The sequence below is a fragment of the Lissotriton helveticus genome, chromosome 11 (assembly GCF_964261635.1).
Source record: "Lissotriton helveticus chromosome 11, aLisHel1.1, whole genome shotgun sequence".
NCBI classification, from domain to species: Eukaryota; Metazoa; Chordata; class Amphibia; order Caudata; family Salamandridae; genus Lissotriton; species Lissotriton helveticus.
This window is the reverse complement of record NC_136072.1, coordinates 972,101,477-972,121,706: the sequence shown is the minus strand read 5'-3', so window position 1 is coordinate 972,121,706 and position 20,230 is coordinate 972,101,477. Positions and strand designations below refer to the sequence as shown.

Here is a 20,230-nt window from a genome sequence, read left to right as displayed (position 1 = left end):
ATGTGTCCTTTAAATACTGTTAATGGTGTAACTTTTTCCGCACCTAAAATCTACTCCTTTTGAGACCTTGTGTAAACTCATGAGGAAAAGCTATACAAGGCAAGTTACCGGTGTGAAATGGTTTCAGAGTCACAGTTTATATACAACAAAAGGGAGAGGTATTAGGGTGAGGGCAATCACCACTCCTAATGAGTGGTAGGTCCAGCCATCCATCCATCTTGACCGAGTAATAGCACCTACTGGAACGGAATTTGCCACTGGAAGCATTATATTCCAGCGAGTACCTTTCAGGCTTATTTTAATTAGAGCAGGGGACCCCCAGAATAAATTCCTTCATGGCACCTCTAGCTTTATTTTAACCTCACACCTACACGTCTACGCTTTCCTGGCCCCACACCCGCACTTCATCTAAACGGCAGTTGGATAAAAGATTACCGCTAAAGAGCCCCTCTTTGAGGTGCCGCCCGTTGGGTATTGCACCGCCGACCCAACCAGGAGCAGCCCAGATGATGAAGCATGACACCCGAAAGAGTGTGTGAGGGCATTACATCCAACAAAATGGATGCCCAAAGGTAGGACTCTCTGAGATCTTACAAACATCCAACACACACTAGTGACACGTACCTTCCTGAATAATATCTAGGAACAGCCCAGCAATTCTTGTATTCACTGCACCATAAAACTGTGAAAGGTTCCCAAGCACACAAAATTCCTACCGGTTACGGCAAACAGCTAATATTTGCAAGCAAACTGTACTTACATCTTAAGGTATAGAGAAAGCAGCAGCTCCCATGTGCTGCAGGTGTGCCAACAATCAGAAGATGCACCTGGCAACGATTGTAAAACAACAACTTTGCACACTTCTACATAAGATCCAGCTGCACAGCTCAATCCCTGGAAGATACATATACGGATGTTGCTGTAGATTCAGGTGGATGAAGCCTTCTTCAGGAGGCTAGCGGAAACATCAACGTTGAACTTTTTATCCTGACTTTTGGTAGTGACGTATCTCAGTACAGTTCAGCATACGTAGGATCAGAAATCGAAATGGTGCAGGGCTAAAGTATCCCACCAACTGCAATAAATAAAGCCAGGAAGGTTTATCAGAGCCTTCATTATGTGAATGTGAGGGTCTCCAGGGGGACCTTCACCAAGGGGTATCTTGGTGCTAACAAGAACATCTTAAGGATTTTGGGGGTCCTGAGCCAAATGCATTTTTGGGGCCCCTGTTTAGAACAGCTTTACATTTATCATCCAGTTTCAGCTCTTCCATGCCCTCTTTGGCCAGGAATTCTAAATGTATTTGTACCTATTATTCAAAGAGTGATGTGTGTTTTAACTATTGTAACACTTAATGTTCTTCTACCACACAATAAAAAACGATTGATTCTAAATATTGTAACACGTAAGCATCTCACTATTGTTACTGGAAATAATTTCTGTGACATCCTCCCCTTTCCCATATGAGAGGTCCTTTTTTATCTAAAAGAAGCTGTTTTGTGTAAGTTGCATTACATTTGTCTGCAAAATGTCTGCAATAGACTTTCACGCGTCACTCACATTAAAAGTAAGTTAAAGTAAAATGTATTTAAAACCATCTGTTTCAGAATTATATAAGGCCATCAGGGCAAGGTTCTCTCTAGAACAGAGCTGACTCTACCAGGGAGGGCCCTGACAGTCTGGAACCCACTTTGCCCATGCCTTAAAACATCTCTGTGTGCTGAATAACATGTTTATTGTTACCCAACTCAATAGTACTCATTTATCAACCTCAGAAGGATGAAAGGCTGAGTGGACCTGACAGGATTTGAACCTGCGACCATGAGGTCGAACACAGGCCCCTACAGTGGACAAATTAGTCCACTAAACCACCAGACCCGGCTTTCCATAATAATAATATGATGGTGGAAGCTCATAGCGTATATTCTCCTCCAGATTTAGTACATTCTTCAGAAATCAAAGGATTTTCCATTTCCACGCAAATCCAAGTCAGGTCCTTAATTGGATCTTTAATTTTCTTTTGCAAAGCTAAAGCAACCTGAACGGGGCTGCTAGGGGTCGCAGGATAGACCCCAGGATTGCCCTTTGCGACCCTGCCTCTGCCTTTGCGACCCCTGATATCAAAGGTGACAAAGTCAGTGCCAGGAACACAGTGGCAGCTCTCCTTATGGATATTGGTTGAAGCACCACTTTCCTTGTTTTCAGTCAGTTTTTAATAGTTAATAATATCATATTCACTATTAGTGTAGTAAATAAACTGGAGTACAGTTCGCTGGAATATGACCCTATCTGGCAGCTGAGGTACGTAAAAATGCTTTAAAATGTATGTTGTGTGCATTGTTGCGGGTGAGAGTGTGCATATGTAAGAGAGAGTGTGTGTATGAGTGAATGTATGTGTCAGCATTTCAGTTTAAGGGAAAGTAAAGGTCAAATGGTGTTTGCTGTTACTTCGGCTACCCCAGACATTTTGATGAATTGACGTCCATGTAAACCAAAGGACAAAATATTGGTCTTGACTGTAAACGTAACATTCTAATTTAGAGTCTAAGGACCAGATGTATTAAGCGTTTTCCCGTTCGCAAACGGGCTGATTCGCATTTTTGGATGTATCATCTCAGAAGATCATACGCAAAATAGCGAATCGCAATCTTTGGGATTACCTATTTTGCGAATGCATTTAGAGAATCGCAATTTGCGATTCTCTTGATGCAATGCAGCAAGCACTTTTCAAATTGCGACCCTACTTTAAAGAACAACTTCAAGTTGGTGGTAAATTGCAAATCCTTAGAAAAATGCAATTTGCCTAGGGCATGTACGTGCGCCAAATGTGCACACAGGGTGTCCTTTTGGCACCCTTGAAATTGCATGCGCAATATGCGAGAATCTATTGGGTACTCGTAAATTGCACATGCCTCTAGGTCCATAGAAGTGAATGGGAAGTCATTCCTTATTTGCGACTCGCAATTTGCGAGTCACAAATAAGGAATGCTTAGAATTCACAATTTTATTTGTAAATCCTATATACATTGCATTTTGCGAGTCCATATAAGTGAATTGGTAAAATTCACTATTAGGGACTCGCAAAATACAATGTTAATGCATCTGGCCCTAAGGCCCTCTTCATGAGTTCAGAGTTAGACTCCGATCTCTGTGCCTTCGTTTGCACAGGGTTCAAAATTACAAGTTGTGTGAGAATTATCACACCCTTGTAGTTTTCCCCTGATAAATGTACTGAGGAAGAATGCCCATAATTGGTCAGTATTTACTCCCCAAACACTTGTAATTAATCCAACCCAATAAATTGCGACCTTAGGGAGTCCGATTATATCAGGCAGGATAAATATTGCCCCATTTATGGGCCGCTCCTAATGAGACCAACGTTTTTATCAACAGCCCAGTGCGGATTCCAAATTGTCTGCAAACAGGATGCTGTCCCTTAAAAAGAATTTCGTGCTCTGTTGAATATATCGCACATTCCAACTTTTTGCCTTTCCATTTCGAAGGGAAAACCTAGAAAATGGTGAACAAGAAATACTGCCCAGAAACCGGGAAAGGGATGTGGCCTAACGGCAAGAGTGGTTGACCTCGAAGCTGGGGAACGGGGTTCAGTCTCGGCAGGGAAGTTTAACATCCTGTGATTCTGGGCAACTCATGTAATCTCCCCATGCTTAGCAAAATGGATGTATCCTTCTGTAACGTAACTGGTACTCATGTAAAGCGCTCTGATACCTTCAGGTTGAGTTTGCGCTTTATAAAAAAAAAAAAAAAAGAACAATTTCAAAAGAGGAAGAAATACCATAGTGTGTGGGGTGTAGTACCAATGTCCTAAGCACGCAATAGGAGGCCTTAAATGTTAGCCTTTCCAGGTGCATGAGAATGGACTTTTTTTTAACCTGATGCCCATTCAGGACTGACCTCTACAAGCCAAGGTTGCATAGTGTACACATTTGTAGAACAGCACAGTCTCAAACATGAAACATGAAAATAACAGAAAGAAAATTTTTAAGGGACACTTAGCAACTATCCAGATCCAGGCAAGCAGGCAGAATTTTACCAGCTACTACTGTTTCCAATTGGAGTGTGAAAAGGCAATGGCGATTCACTGCTTTTAGTCTTTGCTACTTACTGAGAAAGCCTATTGCTTCTTTAACTTCCACGACTTTGCTTTCTGCAGGTGAAATGCTAACCCTATGGAATGACTTAGAAACATGCTGTACCTTACACATGCCTAAGGCTGTCCGCACAAGCTTCATAGGACCTCAGAAGGCCATCACTTTGAGGCACTGATGAAAAAAGCTGTGCAATTACATTTTGCACTACTTTGCTTCTTTTGAAGTGTGGAATGGAGAAAACAGCTTTTCTTAACTCCATGGAGTATATTCACAAAGTTATTTTTACCATAAATGCACATTTACTGATGAATATACATCTTAGCCCTGCCGGGTATTCTAAAACATATTCCTGGTGTGTTCATTACTGTGGAATTGGGGCCACAAATGAGAAAAATATTTCTTATAATTTCTTTGTGGCTATTTATAATTCGACAAATTATTCAAAGCATATTTAACAAATTATCACAGTAATTGTCTTCCCCCAACATTTTGCCTACCTCCTCCAATTTCCTGAACTTGATTTTGCTGGCTTTAGGACTCTGTGCACTTTACCACTGCTAACCAGTACTAACATGCCTGTGTTCTCTCCCCTCTAAACATGTTAATATTAGCTCATCCCAAATTGGCATATTTAATTTACTTATAAGCCCCTCATTAAGTACACTACATGTGCCCAGGGCCTGTAAATAAAATGCTGCTAGTGGGCCTGCAGCACATATTGTGTCACCCACTTAAGTAGCCCTCTAACCATGGTGCAGGCTTGCCATTACAGGGCTTCTGTTTGCCGTTTACACACCCATTTCCCTCTTGCCAGGCCCAAACCTTCCCTTTTTGTATATATAAGTCATCCTTAAATTAGGCCATGGACAACCGACAGGGCAGCTTGCAATGTATCTAAAAGGCAGAACATGTATTTTTACATTGTCCTGAAAGTGAAAAACTCTCAAATTCGTTTTTCACTACTGCAAGTCCTATCTCTCACATAGGCTAACATTGGGATTACCAATATTGCATGTTTTAAGTGCAGTACCCAAGCGTGAAGAGATGGACTTTCCCAGTTTGGTGTCTCTGGAATCATAGTTTAAAATCACAGCTTATGGTGGAGCTCGATTTTTAAAATTTCAGTTCTGAAAATGACACTTTTAGAAAGTTGGCATTATCTTACCTTACCCATTTTGTGCCTGCTGCCTGTAACTGATACACGTCAGAGGAGGGTGACAGCTGGGCTTTATGTTTTCCCCCTAGACAGCCAGACACAATGGGAGCTAAGATGCGACGTGATGGGTCACCCAGGCAGGATGAGAGGGAGGTGCTGAACCGAACCTTACTTGCACCTGAATAGGTTGTGTCTTGTCCCCACACAAAGGGCAGCATACTCCCTGTAGTGAGTCTGGAGCCAGGGCAGAAAGGAAGGACCTCTGTGCACTTCAAAGACCTGTCTTTGAAGTCTTGCCCACTTCAAAGGCACATCTTGGTATAAGTACTGGACCTCCTACTTCATCATTTCATACCCTTATGGACCTGTGAAGACTCTGCTAGGAAGAAGGGCTGCTGTACTGCTGAAGGACTGCCACTCTGCTGGAGTGCTCTGATGACTGCTGTTCCCTAGCCTGGGTGACAAGCACTGGACCTGCATCACTTGAACCCAGAGTGACTTCAAGGGCTAGCTGGATTGCCCCTTGATCCTAAGTCTCAGGGCCATAGAAGACTTCCAATGCACCTGCTTCTGCACCTGGACTCTTCCATCTGCACCGTTGGCACCGTTTGCCCTTCCAAGTGGTGCCACCCCAGTCCTGGACCCCTGGAAGTGAGGCCTAGCAGAACCAGTGCATTGGTGCTGCTGCGTGGATCAGAACAGGCACATTGAGCCTGTTTAATGAATCGGAACCAGCCCATCACTCCTTTGTGTGGATCAGAACCAGTGCAGCCTCTGCTGCATGGATTGACCCAGACGCATCACCTTCTGAACCACCACTGCACAAGGTCTCGGCATCCTTGATGACAAATCTCTGCATCGCAGCTCTTCGCTCATCGGAGCTCATGCGTCGTCACTGCTGCGCAGATTAGGACCAGCGCATCACCCCCATTGTGCGGACAGACACCAACGAATCGCTTCAACTTGTGGTCCATATCCTCAACATCACCACAGTCAGGATCAAGATACTTTTGTTCAACGGACCTCCCTGTACCCGACCCATGGTCCATCTCAGTCAACTTGAACTTTTGACTCTGGCCGGGTCCGGTGCAACTAGATATCCCAAGTAAGCACTTATTTCTTCTAAGCGCTAATTTACAGTTTATTCTTTAAAAATTCAGATCAGAGTTCTGCTTATTTGATTTTTGACATTTTGATCTTGTTTTATTTATCAAATGAAGTTCTCTTTTTCAAACATAGTCAGAATCTTTTTATGTGGGGTTTTAACTAATTTACACATTGCCTTAGAAGTTAAGCCTGATTGCTCTGTGCCAAGCTACCGGAAGGTGAGCACAGGTTAATTTAGGGGTTGTCTGCTTCTTACCCTGAGTAGAATTGTGGCTGCTGCCTGACTTGGGCTAATACCTTAGTCAACCAACAACCTAATTTATAACAAAATCCTCCACAGCATAAATTTACACCAGTCACGAAATTTAAAAAATAGCAGACTTTTATGCTAGGATTGAAGCATAAAACATTCTTCCTAACACTCGTTTTAATTATGTGTAAAGCGACAAGCCATTTCCCCTCCAAATCTGTATCATGTATGCAGTAGCATAACACAAATATTGCTAGTCTCTAACCTTGATTTCAGAGCGCACTGCAACCCACCTGTGCTCTTTATTTATTCAAACACATTGATTAGGTGTACATCTTGTCTCCTAATTGTGCATTCTGCAGCACACATAAAAGGAGAAATTTGCCTGCACCATGGTGCAAGGATACCTGCATTGACACATGGCAGCCCATTATGCACCAGCACATGGGAAAAGAACATATCAGAGATATGGCACATTCCTGCCCTTTTTTTCTCTTGGCGTAGGGCAGTGCTGCAAGATTCCTTGCGCCGCTGTCCTAGGTCAAAACCCAACAAATGAGGACCTAGGTGTGGAAAAATGGACCCTCTATGAATAAGGCATAGTTTTTTTCCGTGAGGTAATTTCGCTCCTCCATAATCATAATAAGGGCTGTAGTGTCAAGTAGATATGGGATGTTTAAGAACTGAGGACTCACAATTTTTTAACATAACATTACATTGCAGGAATGCCATTATTAAAGCAAGTGGTAACTTAGGAAATAGGTATTCGCAGTTTAGGCATATTAATGAAATAGAAACAACTCCTGTGAAAGTCTACGTCTCTTTTATGTAGAGCGGCAGCCGGTGCAGGGAAGCACGGTGATGCAGGGCAGGGATGGGGAGGGAGGGGTTTGGAAGTCGACAGACGACAGAATAGGTAAAATTAAAAAAACCTATTCTGTCATCCGTAGACTCCCGGTCATTACTCAATGTCCGCCCGGGGTACCGACGGACAGAGCGGGGCCCCCTACCCTGAGTAATTACCAGGTTGAGGTGAGGGCGACACCCAATCACTATAGGTAACCGATAATTTCCTCTACTACTACTTAGATTGGACATTACCGGTGGAGTATGAGAAATGTTACTTTTGACAATTTTCACTGTAATATAATTTTTCACGATTTTGGATATTGGCATCAGCTCTTTAAATTATTGCCTTTTGGTCCTGAGGAATGCCCCGATACGTTCAGATCTTTGTGAGGGCAGAAACATGTCGACTTAGAATACTGTTTAACATTTGACAACTTCGAGTGTTAATAGACTGCTTTTAAAACATGACAAGGGCTCTCTAAGAATAAAATGGGAATTAAGTCCCCTTAGTTATTTTTAACACACTTTTTTCCGTATTATTTAGCGCTGCACATTCTTGATTTTTGAGTTAGGAACCCTCTTCACACAGCATGAATTTGTGCCTCTGGGTTTTATGGTAGACTCTGCCGAGTTAACAGCCATCCTCTAGTCTTTCAACCAGCTTAAGATATTTCAGCCAATTTCAAATACTGAGTGTCTGAGCGAGAGGAGGCCAGACCCAAATGATGAAATCTCACAATTTGTGAATGATGGGTACTGACAAGAGATTTTCTCCTCTCTAACTGAGGTGGCTGGTACCTTTACCTGTTGACATATTTTCATCCTCTCCACCACTCGCGTTTCACCTAGCCGTTCAGACCCAAGGTGTTATGTGTTACTCATCCGTAGACTCCCCCACCCCAATCCACTCCACTGAATCACCGCGCCAAGTTTGAGGGTGAAATAAATATAATTAAGTGTATCTATAATTAAAATCAAGTTATATTTGTTGTCATGCAAGTCATTTAATTATTAAAGCTAATGATACGGCGAGGGCATGTTGGAGTATTTCAGTTGTTTTCTAAATTCGGGCCACTTAATCATGTTTATATCTACACACTTCTTTTTTAATCCTTTGAGTTCCCGAGCACGGTACCCGCATTGTTAGTAATATATGGTTATGTTCACGTGATTGGTCACCTTTATTGGATAACTCACCCTGGTTGAGGTGACTTTTTACATTCTCATGGTTTGGTTTCCTCAAACTATTGCTTGTATTGTTGTAGAAAGGCCCCTGATGAAGGGCTCAGGTATCCCGAAATGCATCAGGAGGGCCATTGAAACTAAGGATGGTCTCATTTGACGATGTCATGAAGATAGATCTTCTAAGAATAATTTCATCGATCTGAGGAACCAATATTGAACGAAGAATAAAAACTTTACAAATTTATTGTCGCAATCAGATATCTGAACGATTATTCATATGATCCTGTAAAACATTCTACATACCACGGAAGGCGGGCATTTTGCAGTGCTCAGGGGGACGGACCCTAAATAGGTGACGCTACTTCTGTATCATTAGTCCACACTCATTCACCAGAGAGTGATACTCCTGAGGCACGCAACAATCTCTACAAACTTTTAACATTCAGTTGTGCATGTTCCACCACTTATTATTAAAGCTAAACCATCAAAAATATGCAGACAAAGCAGAACTCAATGTCTTTGCTAAAAAAAGGTTTATAACCTGCATATACCAACATCCCAACATTTTTTATGCAAGCGTTCCAAGGTGTGCTTTGCTTATATGATGTGATTTTGGAAATGAATACTGATGAGAACATAAATTATAAACAATGAAAATCCACAGTGCCTTTTAAAAGATGTATGATGCTTCTGGGAACAAAGCACATTCATCATACACATACACTGCACATAAGTGCCTCGTAAATTGTCAAGTTTAAAGTTGGCGATTTCCACATACTTTCCAATTTAGCAAAACAGTCCATATGTACATTTCAAATCTTTATTAGAGTCCTCACTCTTTCAGAAGTTCTACATAAACATTTTTATGCAAGTTATAAGATCTTTAGGGCTGAATTACTAAGGCTTTACACTGGTGCACAAAATATTGCAAATCAGTTTCTGCTGTTTTACTTCTTGTGTAATTGGGAATGGGAAAGATGGGGTTTACATCAGGACAAAACGTGAACCATGCAGGTTTCATGCTATTTGTGTTGCATTTATATAACTGGAAAAAGTGAAAATACATTCTTACCACTTTTCAAATGTGAAAGGTGTAAATAAGTGTGGAACAAAATAATTTACATTAATAGTTCATATATAAGTAGCAGAAATTGTGAAAAATCAGTCTGCTCTATTAACAAAACAGCTAATTCATAGACGTGGATTTCTTTGTTAAAATCTCTGCTTCACACACAGAATTATATATGCACTTACAAAGTGTGTTGGTTATGATTAACAATGGTTCCACATCCATTTGCTCTGTGTTTATTGTTGTGCTAAAACCTTCCCGAAATATGGAGTGGGGGACAAAGTGTTTGTTTCATTCCTTGTTAAAGAAGCAGCAAAATAGTGCAAAATAAATGCCCCTTCCAATTAATACGCCATTCCAAATCTTCTGTAATATGCTCAAAGGTCGTTCGATCTCCACAATATTATGGAGGACAGGAGTCTTGCTTCTTTCAAAATGTCCAGATTATTTTTTTACAACATATATGCCATTATGCCTCTTCTTTACTTACTTTTCCTCAGTACTCTCACCTCAAATAAGTGTCTGCATTCAAAAGTAAAACAACTTACCATCATTATTGCAAAATACTGCATAATTGTTAAATCACATTCACAATATAAGCCTTATGCCACATTGATAATATGAGCAAAAATAGAGCAAACAGCACCAAAGCTTTGATGACTGCAAATAAAAAAGTTAATGTAATCATACCACAGCCTAGTACACAATGATAAGTAATTGGGTTTTTGTTGAGTACAGTGTTAACCCATCTCATGCAAATAACAGAATCCTGGTTTGTATGAACCATAAGAGTCCCTTACTTAACCAGTGCTTAACCCTCTGGTAGCTTGGCACAAAAGAGCCCAGGCTTAACATAGAGGCAATGTGTGAGGCATGTATGCAACACACAAACAGTGATAAAGTGAAAACACACCACAAGAAAATGCACCTTGGGCATACAGATGTGCTGGATTGTCCCAGTCTCGTCACAGTTCTCGGAGCAGTTTTTAGCCAATAGCTTTCTGAATCCAAAGTTTTGGATTTTGACTATCTGGCCACCTTTGACATCACCACCAAGGGACCAGGACTGCAGGGGCACCACTTAGGGTTTTAGGTCTCGCTGGGCTGGGTCCAGGTGAGGGTTCAAGATGGTTGGAGCCATTTTAGGTCCCCTAGGCTCTGATCAAGAGGCCAGTCAACTAGCCCTTGGAGTCACTCTGTTAGTCCTGGGTTCAAGCAGTGGCACGGGCTTAAACAGCAGTGCAGGTCTCTGTGGGTTCGAGGAATGCTTCAGCCAGCAAAGCAGTTGTTCCAGATGCAGTAAAGTTGTTCTCTGAAGTACACAGCAGGCCACAGCAGTAAGCAGACTCCCGGGAGTCCTTCAAATGGTTCAGAAAGTGAATCAAACAATGGGTCTGAAGGTCCTGTTTTTTTACATGGCGCCTTCTTTAAATTAGGAGACGTTTCTAGAGAATTCGCTTTGAAGTGCTTGAAATGTCCTGCTTCCCCTAACATGGCCCCTGGCAACCTGCATGCAGTGACACTTCCTGTGTGTGAAGGCAGAGCACAGCCTATTAATTTGCAAGTGGGATTGTGTCCAGCTCCACTCCCCCCTAATCCTACCAGGGCTTGCCTTTCCACGCTCACCTTATCCTGCTACTGTGAGGCTGTCTGGGAGGAACAAATAAAGTCCAACTGGCAACTACACTTAGTCATATGACTCAGAAACAGGCTGCAAGAACCAAATGGAGCAGGAAAATGCCAACTTTCTAAAAGCACTCCAAAGGGCACATTTCTCCTACACCCAACTGTTGCACTGCAGAAAAGGAAATCCTTCCTAAATGAAACACTTCCTCAAAAGTTACATCATGCTTATCTGTTCATCAATGTTAATCCAAAATCTTATGTCATGCATCTTTCTTTATATTTCACCACCACGGAAACAGCATGTTTGTGCTTTGAATTCTTTATTCAACATTTTCAGGTGCCAGACGTTGCCAATCCAGGTTTTAACGAATGCATGTGAGGTCAAACATTTTTTGAAAGTGGTCTTTTAACATCAGCGTGCTCCCAATGCATTTCAAATCTTTACAATTCTTCGTCAGGGGTTAGCTAAAAGTAAAATGAAGAAACAATTCAACTAGCTGCTCAACCATTATTATTGTGCGAAAACCCAACTCAGTACTCTGGCTCCACCCTCACCCAAACTGAACAAAAAAACATCCGATATTAACACTAAGAAATGAAACACCCTCCATGCTCAGAGCCTTTCCAGCTCTCAAAGTGCACATCCCAATTTTATCAACATCCACAGTAAATCACAGCTCCCTACCAGCTAACAATTTCCCTAAACCTCCAAGCTCCCCTTATCTCCCATTTACCTACTCAGCGCCACAACCGGCAGCATGACCTCACTTCACTTCCTTATCACAAAAACTCTTGTTGCCTTTCCCTGCCGCTCAGGCCGTTTTTAAAGAAGGAGCTCTCCCACCTGTAAACAATCAAGCCGCCATTCACTCCACCCCCCTTGGCATGTCCCAAAGCAATAAACTGTAACTCCCACAATGCACTCCCCATTATCACGAAAATATGCCCCATCCAAATCAAATCCACCCCCTGGATCCTCCAACATATGCAAAAACGAAATCTGAAGTTAAAAATAGCCTCCACATACCACACCCAACAAATATGTGTCCTGAAAATAAATAAATGTTTGAAAACGCATTTGATGAAAGTAAAACATTAAAAGCAGCAAAGTTCAACTGCCCCATCATTCCGATGTCAGCTGACAATCATTTCATTTAAATTGTTCCACTTTAGGATACCGCTGACTCACCTTACAGGCCAGCACGTGTCCGCACTACTGATTTTAATGATCGCTGACTGCCCTTCTATTAAAGTTGGTATAGGGTGCAGCCCGCCATCTTTTAATCCCCACACAATTCACTTTGCACTATCACTCAGTCCATCATAAAACAGCTCCGCTGTAATTCAGGCGTTGCAGCACACCAGGGAGACATTCGGTTTCCCAGGTGGGAACCCGATGATGAAGCAAGTCACCAACCAGGTTGGTGAGTGAGGGTTCTTTTAAAAAACAGCGTTTTTTTCCCATCACACCCAGCCCTGTTTCCTCATATTTTGTTTATTTGCGCCATTAGTCACTCTTTTGTTGTTGAGGTATAATATATAAACTATACATATATTTTCCGATAAGAATCGTTTGTTTCTTTGATAATAGCCAATTCAAAGTTAGCATTTATTAAATATAATGAGGCAACCCATTGTTATCCTATGGGAGAGGTAGGCCTCACAGTAGTGAAAAACGAATGTAGGGATTTTTCACTACCAGTATATGGAAAACGTAAAAGTACAAGTCCAACCTTTTAATTACGATGTACTTTACACTTTGGGGTACCTGGAGCTTAACTTAGGTGTGACTTATATGCAATAAAAGGGGCTTAGCATGGTGGTTACATTTCCATGTCAAATTGGCAGTTTAAAACTGCATTTGAGCAGCAGTGGAAGACATGGGACATGTTTTAAGGGGCTACTCAAGTGGGTGGCATAATAAGTGCTGCAGGCCCAGAAGTAGTATTTAATTTAAAGGCCCTGGTTATATGGTATATCACTTTACTTGGGACTTATAAGTAAATGAAATATATGCTAATCAGGTGCAAGCCAATCTTACCAGGTCTTAGGGCGTGAGCACCAGCACTTTAGCACTGGTTAGCAGTGATAAAGTGCGCAGAGTTCTACAGCCAACAAAAACAAATTCTAAAAAATACGAGGGGTGGAGGCAATTAGTTTGGGGTGACCAGAGAGGGCCAAATCCAAAAGAATAAATAATCTAATTGCACTGTTGAATGTGTTTTTATTGCGAACTGAATCACTGTATGGGAAAATCATTTACTAGAGACTTTGAGAGATTGTCAGAGATGGGTACAGTGCCAGAGGTCATGAGGTCATAAGAGCCAGAGGTCATAAGGGGTGCTTATGCACTTCACGACTGGTAAAATGGAACATAAAAAATAACCATGCATGCCTGATTTCAATTTCAGGAAAACACTGCAGGAAATTGAATTGATACGACATGGATAGACAGATTGTGTTTTTTATATGGACTCCCACAAACCCCTAACAAACTGACACCTAAAAGGTAAACTCATCTTTTAGGAATCTCTTGCTCACCCTTTACAGTTTAGTTCTTTTATAGCAAGACCTTTCTCAAAGAAATACACATGGTATATTATTTGACAAACTAATAAACAAATGCTTATTATGTTTTGATGAAAAACCTTCCAAAAAGATCCACACATTATGTTAACCAATATTACAAAGGTGTTAGGAGCTCTCCATAAGAGCAAAAACCATTAACAATAATTGAGCATTTTTCATATATCAAAATTGATTCTTCAAGATTTAAAGGAAACTCTAATATTATGAATACAGTTCTAAAAATTTGCCAAAAATAATGTCAATCTTTTAACACTCCATTATTGTAGGAGGGGTGCATATAACATGCAGTGTGCCAGATCACTTTGGACTCTGTTTTGTACAAATATATTGCTTAAAAATCTATAGTGAAACTGATACAATAGGATTCCATGCAAGGAAAATACTCATACCATACTATACCATGAGGCCTAAGGCTCTCATACCCAATCTTGAAATTGTTTATCCTCACATTAAGGGCCCTATTCCGATGTCAGACGGACCTGAGTCCGTCCGACATCGGTTAGGAACCATGACCGACCGACCTACTGTCGTCGGTTATGGGCTTGCAAGTACGATGCAATCGTATGTTGCACAATGGAAGCATGCATTCTGCCTGGAATGCATGCCCGCATTGTGAAATGGAGGGGTGCAGTTCATCCCTCCACCCTGTGGCCGGCACCCCAAGTTGCCTGCCACCGGGTGCAGGGATCAACAGAGGGGCACCATTCGGCGGCGTTGCACCCATGGGGGCCATCCTGGGGGCCATTATGATAGTTTCCGACTGCCTTTTCGTATGGTAAACACCAGCACGAAAAGGCAGTGAAAAACTTCCATCCTACTCCCTCGGTCTTAAAAGGGTGGCCGGGGAGTACTGAAGGAATTCCAGGCGGCGGACGGGCTCTCTGAGCCTGTCGTAAGCCATCCAGAAATCCGAGTCGTGTTCCTTTCCGACCGAGGCTTTGGCGCGGTCGGAAAGGAATCCGGTTGGCACATTCCGATGTGGACGGAAGGGCCCCGAACGTCGTTCGGAGCCCTTCCATCTGAAATCGGAATCAGCCTCATAGTGTAATTAATTCCCTCTGTTCTTTGCAGGATATCCTATGAGCGTGATGAAGGCCTTTGACATGGTGGAGGTCTTGTGATATCCTGAAACATGTTGGCATAACGATAAGGATGTTTGAATCATTGTTAATTTCAAGTAACATACATTCTGTTGCTTTTCAATCTTATCCAGGATACTAACTTAACTTTGGATTAACCCCAAGATATTTTTTAGCCCCTAAAAAACATTTCAATCTGCTCTTATCCAGTCAAGACTAGCGAAAACTCCCACAACAAGTTGTGTCTGTCAGGCTGGTATCTTCCTACCCTGATGTTGAGATTTCACCACTCATGAGCCTTACCACAATCTATAGTGTGGGAGTTGACTTCCCCAAATATCTCTGAACACTTGCATGGAAAAAGAGGTAATGACTGAGGTGCCGAACCTCTGCTAATTAAATCAGATTCTTCCAATTAAAAGGTGGTTATCAAAAAAAAGTGGCAGGAGCGAACTGTTCTTCTCCCTTAAGGAACAGAAGCCCTGTGAAATTTCCCGAGAAGGATTGTTTTGCTGTTTTAGTTTTTTTACCCAGGGAATTTTAAAAAGGGCAACCGAGCTCCTTAGTTATCTTTGCACTCCTGACATATGCAGTTTCCTTGTAATATATCTACAAACTAGAAGTGCCTCAGTGCACTGTTTGTGTATGTGATGCATGCCGGTTTAAAATTGTGCCTTGCTTTGATTGGAAGACAGTCCAGTGAAAGTAAAATTGGGAGAGGTATGTTCACATTTTAAGGTGCCCTAGATCACTGTGATGGCAATATGTAGAGCTGCTTTGACTTGGGCCTGTGTGATTTGTTTGAATTATTGTTCTGGGGTTTACTGTTTAATTCCTTTTAGACATTTGAATTGAAGTAGACCACAACCTGTAGTCTTGATGATCTGATTTTGTAAATGTTGTCCTTGTCAAGGTAGAATCCCAGTGATTTCACAGAGTCCACAATGTTTGGAGTGGTGTTCAGAAGCACATCATCTGTGTGTGATGTCTTTATTACAGTTGGGGGGGTGAAGAGGAGTATTGTTTTGATGGATTGAGTTTTAAGCGGTGTGAGCTTGGATCATAGTCATGGTGCTTTGACACCTTGTAAGGGGTAGTAAGCTCTATATAAATGCAATTATAATACAATAGTTTCTGATAAATTTCATCTATATTCAGAGGAGACCTTTAAGTATAGTTGTGTTTCATCTGCACAGTAGTGGTAGTTCATGTTTTGTAGGCTCCGAAAGTGGGCCAGTGGTTTCAGGTAGATTTTGAAAAGTGTGGGAAACAGTATGGAGCCTTGGGGAATCCTTGTCTTCGGGTGGATTTGTCAGAGAAGCAATTGATGAGCTTAACCACTTCGCTGCGGCCAGAATTCCCCCGCGATGCTGAGGAATTCCAAGTGTGCACATGCCCACCATGACGTCAGACGGCTGGGGGCCATCTGACTCATGGAAGCGGTTAAATTATTGCATCTGAGGAGTTTCTTTGAGAGGTACTGCAAAGTGTTTTGGTGAAGGACTTTATGAGTAATGCAGGCAGTTTTGTAGGCAGATCTGCCTTCATTAGGGAGCCATTTGAGAGATTTGAGAGCCGGGGATATATGATTGAAGTGTTTGCAGTCATATCTCTCTGTTATTAAAAAACACGGATTTGACCCTGAAAAAGTAAATGAAACAAACTCTCTCTCTTCCTAGCTAAGGTGTTAGAATGCTGTACTGAACCTTGTGTTAAATACTTCTTGAATAAAAATGAGCTTCTAGACAAATCTCAATAAAATCTGTGGCCGAATTGCCTAGCAGAGTCCGAAGTATTGACGACTCGAGCTAGAGAGTCCAGAAATAATTATGGGGAGTCGCTCAACAAAATGAGAAAGCCATAGACTGAGCTCTTCAAGGTTCCGTTCTTGTTGGAAACAAAGTACAACACGTGATGGCTTAAAGTGTTGGATATATATGTAAGATTGTGATCCTGGCCTGGCGAGCCTCAGCAAGGGTGCACCATCTTGTGGTAGCTCATCTCCTCACTCATTTATTTCCTTTTCTTTATAAGACCCTTTACATTTTAGTAAAAGCTGTATCATAAAAAATAGGTTTAAAATGTTCATATAGTATTTTAACTCCAACGCTAGCCAATAAAGTATGCCTTTGTTTGTACTGGTTTGAATCTTTATAAGGAGCTATTCTACAAATCAAATTAATGGACAACCCTGTGAAGCTAGAAATCCTAGATACAAGCAGCAGCTAAATGTTACATTGAAACAAATTTACCCTTACACACTTTTCTTAAGATGTTCCTGGTTATCCCTAAGGCTACTTACTTGTAGATGCGAGTATCACTAGTCCAGGAGATCACAGGTTAAATAACAGTACTTTTTCCATAATCTCTCATCTGTTTAAACCCTTACAAATCAAATAGGTCAAATTCCTGTAAGAAGATTTTATAATGTCATGTAAAACGTAGTCCTTTAAGTAAAAGGTCACCATATCAAGGCACACAGAAACATATTCCATGTGTTCATTTCAAAATCTAACCCACCTAAATATGTTATCTCCTGCAAGTGGTCAGCAGAAAAAGGGCAGCATCGGCTGGGATCTTATGGTGTAGTGGCTTTAAGTTCAGAGTTTGTACTAAATAACCGAAAAGGCACCATCCGATTGTCAACACAGCTGTTGCAGGTGTTTAAGAAGAATCATAATCAATTCTAGTAAATACAATCTTGTCAAACAGTCAGCACGATTCAAATGGTCATAGTTAGAGAATAACTTTTTTCTAACATCAAGATTTTGATTGTGTTTCCAGGATTTAATGTACTGCTCCAAATAAATGGATGAATGAAACTTTTTTAACTGGCGTAACAGCTGTCCTAAGGTGTTGTTACACTACAGACATCTGAACATATACTCAAGAGTACAAATTAAAAATAGATATAAATCATGAGACTGTGGCAAAGATTTTTCAGATGTCTCACAGAGTAGCACTGTGGAAAATCTGCAGCATTGCATGAATGGGGAAAACTAGAGCAGCAATATATTTAGTATCTTATGCACCAATGATGTAATTAACTACACTCACACTAAAAAAGCAGTTTTTGTACAATGCTAAGCAGTTTAAGAATGCACAACGATAAGCCAGAGTCCCCTTGCGTGAGATTTGGATTACAGCCAACCATCCAAAAGTAAGTGCCATAAAATGTGTAATTTTATGGTAATTGCACATTTTATGCATAGGTATATCATGCAATATTCTGCTCTTCTCTTGTTTGTGCATGGTTTAATTTCGCATGAGGTTTTCGAGCAAAGTCAGGCCATGCTATTTGATTATAGCTTTCCATAAAAAGCTACGTGAGATTAGGCTGTTTCTGCCCCATTGCACCCCGTTTGCATAGATATTGGAGAAGGATTTAGAACTTTGCAATGCAAAGTAAATTTGCACTGTACTTGCATCAAATGTTTAGCCAAACTACATTGTGAGCAGGAGAGTTAATAAAAACGGCAGTTTGCACTCCTGTGAGCCTGTAAGAAATAATAGCATAACTGTACAGTCCTTAATTTGAGCCAGTAGTTTCTGGTGCTCACCACTGACACTTAATTGTCAACACTGGCACTTATGACACTCTGCCACATGGTGGCGCCGTTTGTCTAATTTATGGAGAAGAACAGCAGTTGTTTATTAAATGAATATACTGTCAAAATTACTTATATCTGCTACCAAGGCTATTTTGCCCCCAAAGCCATTCTAATAGCTTTGGCGGGCTGGAATAGTCTGAACTCCCACACTTGTGTACTGGTTTGTAGTTATGTTGTCACTGTAATTGGCAGCGCTGACAGCAGCAATAGGTGGTGCAAGTGGCTGTGGCCTCCTGACAAGGGTTCTGGCAGATTATTTACAAATTAAGCACTACATTATGTTCAATTCTGAACACTTCAACAGTCATAAACTACGCAAACTTTGGGCAGCAATGAATGAAATTCTGGGTGCTCTTTAGCTAATTTGAGTGCTTTGTGAAAAACATTCACTAATCTTATAAGCACTGGCTAATAGCTTGGTTTAAGATATTCTGTTTTACATAATGTAGGAATGATTCAATTCCTTTACATATTTTGCTGTGTTACTGTGTTGATCTATTGCTGATTAAAAAATATAGAAGGTCATCAGTATGTACAAAGAGAACATCTTTACTGTAGATCTATCCGTGGCAGAACATCTGGAGTGTACAATATTTGCATGAGGCAAAGGATAGTCATCCTCTCAAAACATGCACATTTTCAGCTTCCACATCCTTTTTAGATTAATATTATCTTACTGAGAATCCTTTGACCTTTGTCTGATTTCCAATGTCTTGTGCCACAAAATGAGCGGTAATAGCCAAATTTGCAATAGAACTTGCGCTCTGAAGACCATGTGTAATGTCAGAAATAAATTCCATTTGAATGTTATCTATGTTTACCACCTCCAATAAACTATGCTTTTCAGTAGGAATGTTTGGAATAGTGCAAAACCAACTAGCGGTGTAAGGGGTTGAAATCATGTGTAAGTGTCATGCATACGTGGAAGGACCATAGAAGCACAAGAGCACTCCATCCACTTCTGATCTATATGAAGGTCATACAATCAAACTCAAGATCATGCAATGCATTTTCAAAGTTGATATCAAAGTGCTTCCGAAAGGATAGTTTATCAATGTTCTGCTGTTGACTTTTAATGAAGTATCCATATCCTAACATTGGCAAGTTATGGCTGATTCACCTTGTCAGAATGTGCCCCAAGTGTGAAGTTCAGGATTATTCCTAGCTTATATCTCTCGCTTGTCTGTAGCATGGATTGGTTATGTCACAAGAAAATACGTACATCAGGCTGAGCCTTGATTTTCTCTAAAGATTGAACAGCTGGTAACACAATGTCCCTATACTGTTAATACAATTGCTCCAAAGCAAGTGACAAGTAGATATGCTTTAAATGTTTGTGGATTTAGATTGAGTCACAAATATTCATTTTATTGTGTGAGACTGGCATCTTTGTGCAGAGGAACTTGACAGTGCCTGTCAGGAGATATACCTTGGAAGAATTTTCATCCAGTTAAACAGCAGGCCATAATGTCTCCATGCTCTTACTATTGAAGGTTCTAAACTGGATCCCTAGAAATGGGATTGCTGATGTCTTCTTCTGTTCTCAAATGGGCAATTACCTGCAGTGTCATTCATTGAAAACCTGCAAAATCTCATG

At 41.0% G+C, this 20,230-nt stretch overlaps 1 protein-coding gene across 2 annotated transcripts in view; it reads left to right on the top strand.

The window, feature by feature from the left end:
* The window catches only part of SEZ6L (seizure related 6 homolog like), a 1,424,144-nt gene that overhangs the window by 1,189,510 nt on the left and 214,404 nt on the right, over positions 1 to 20,230 (top strand). The window lies entirely within an intron of this gene.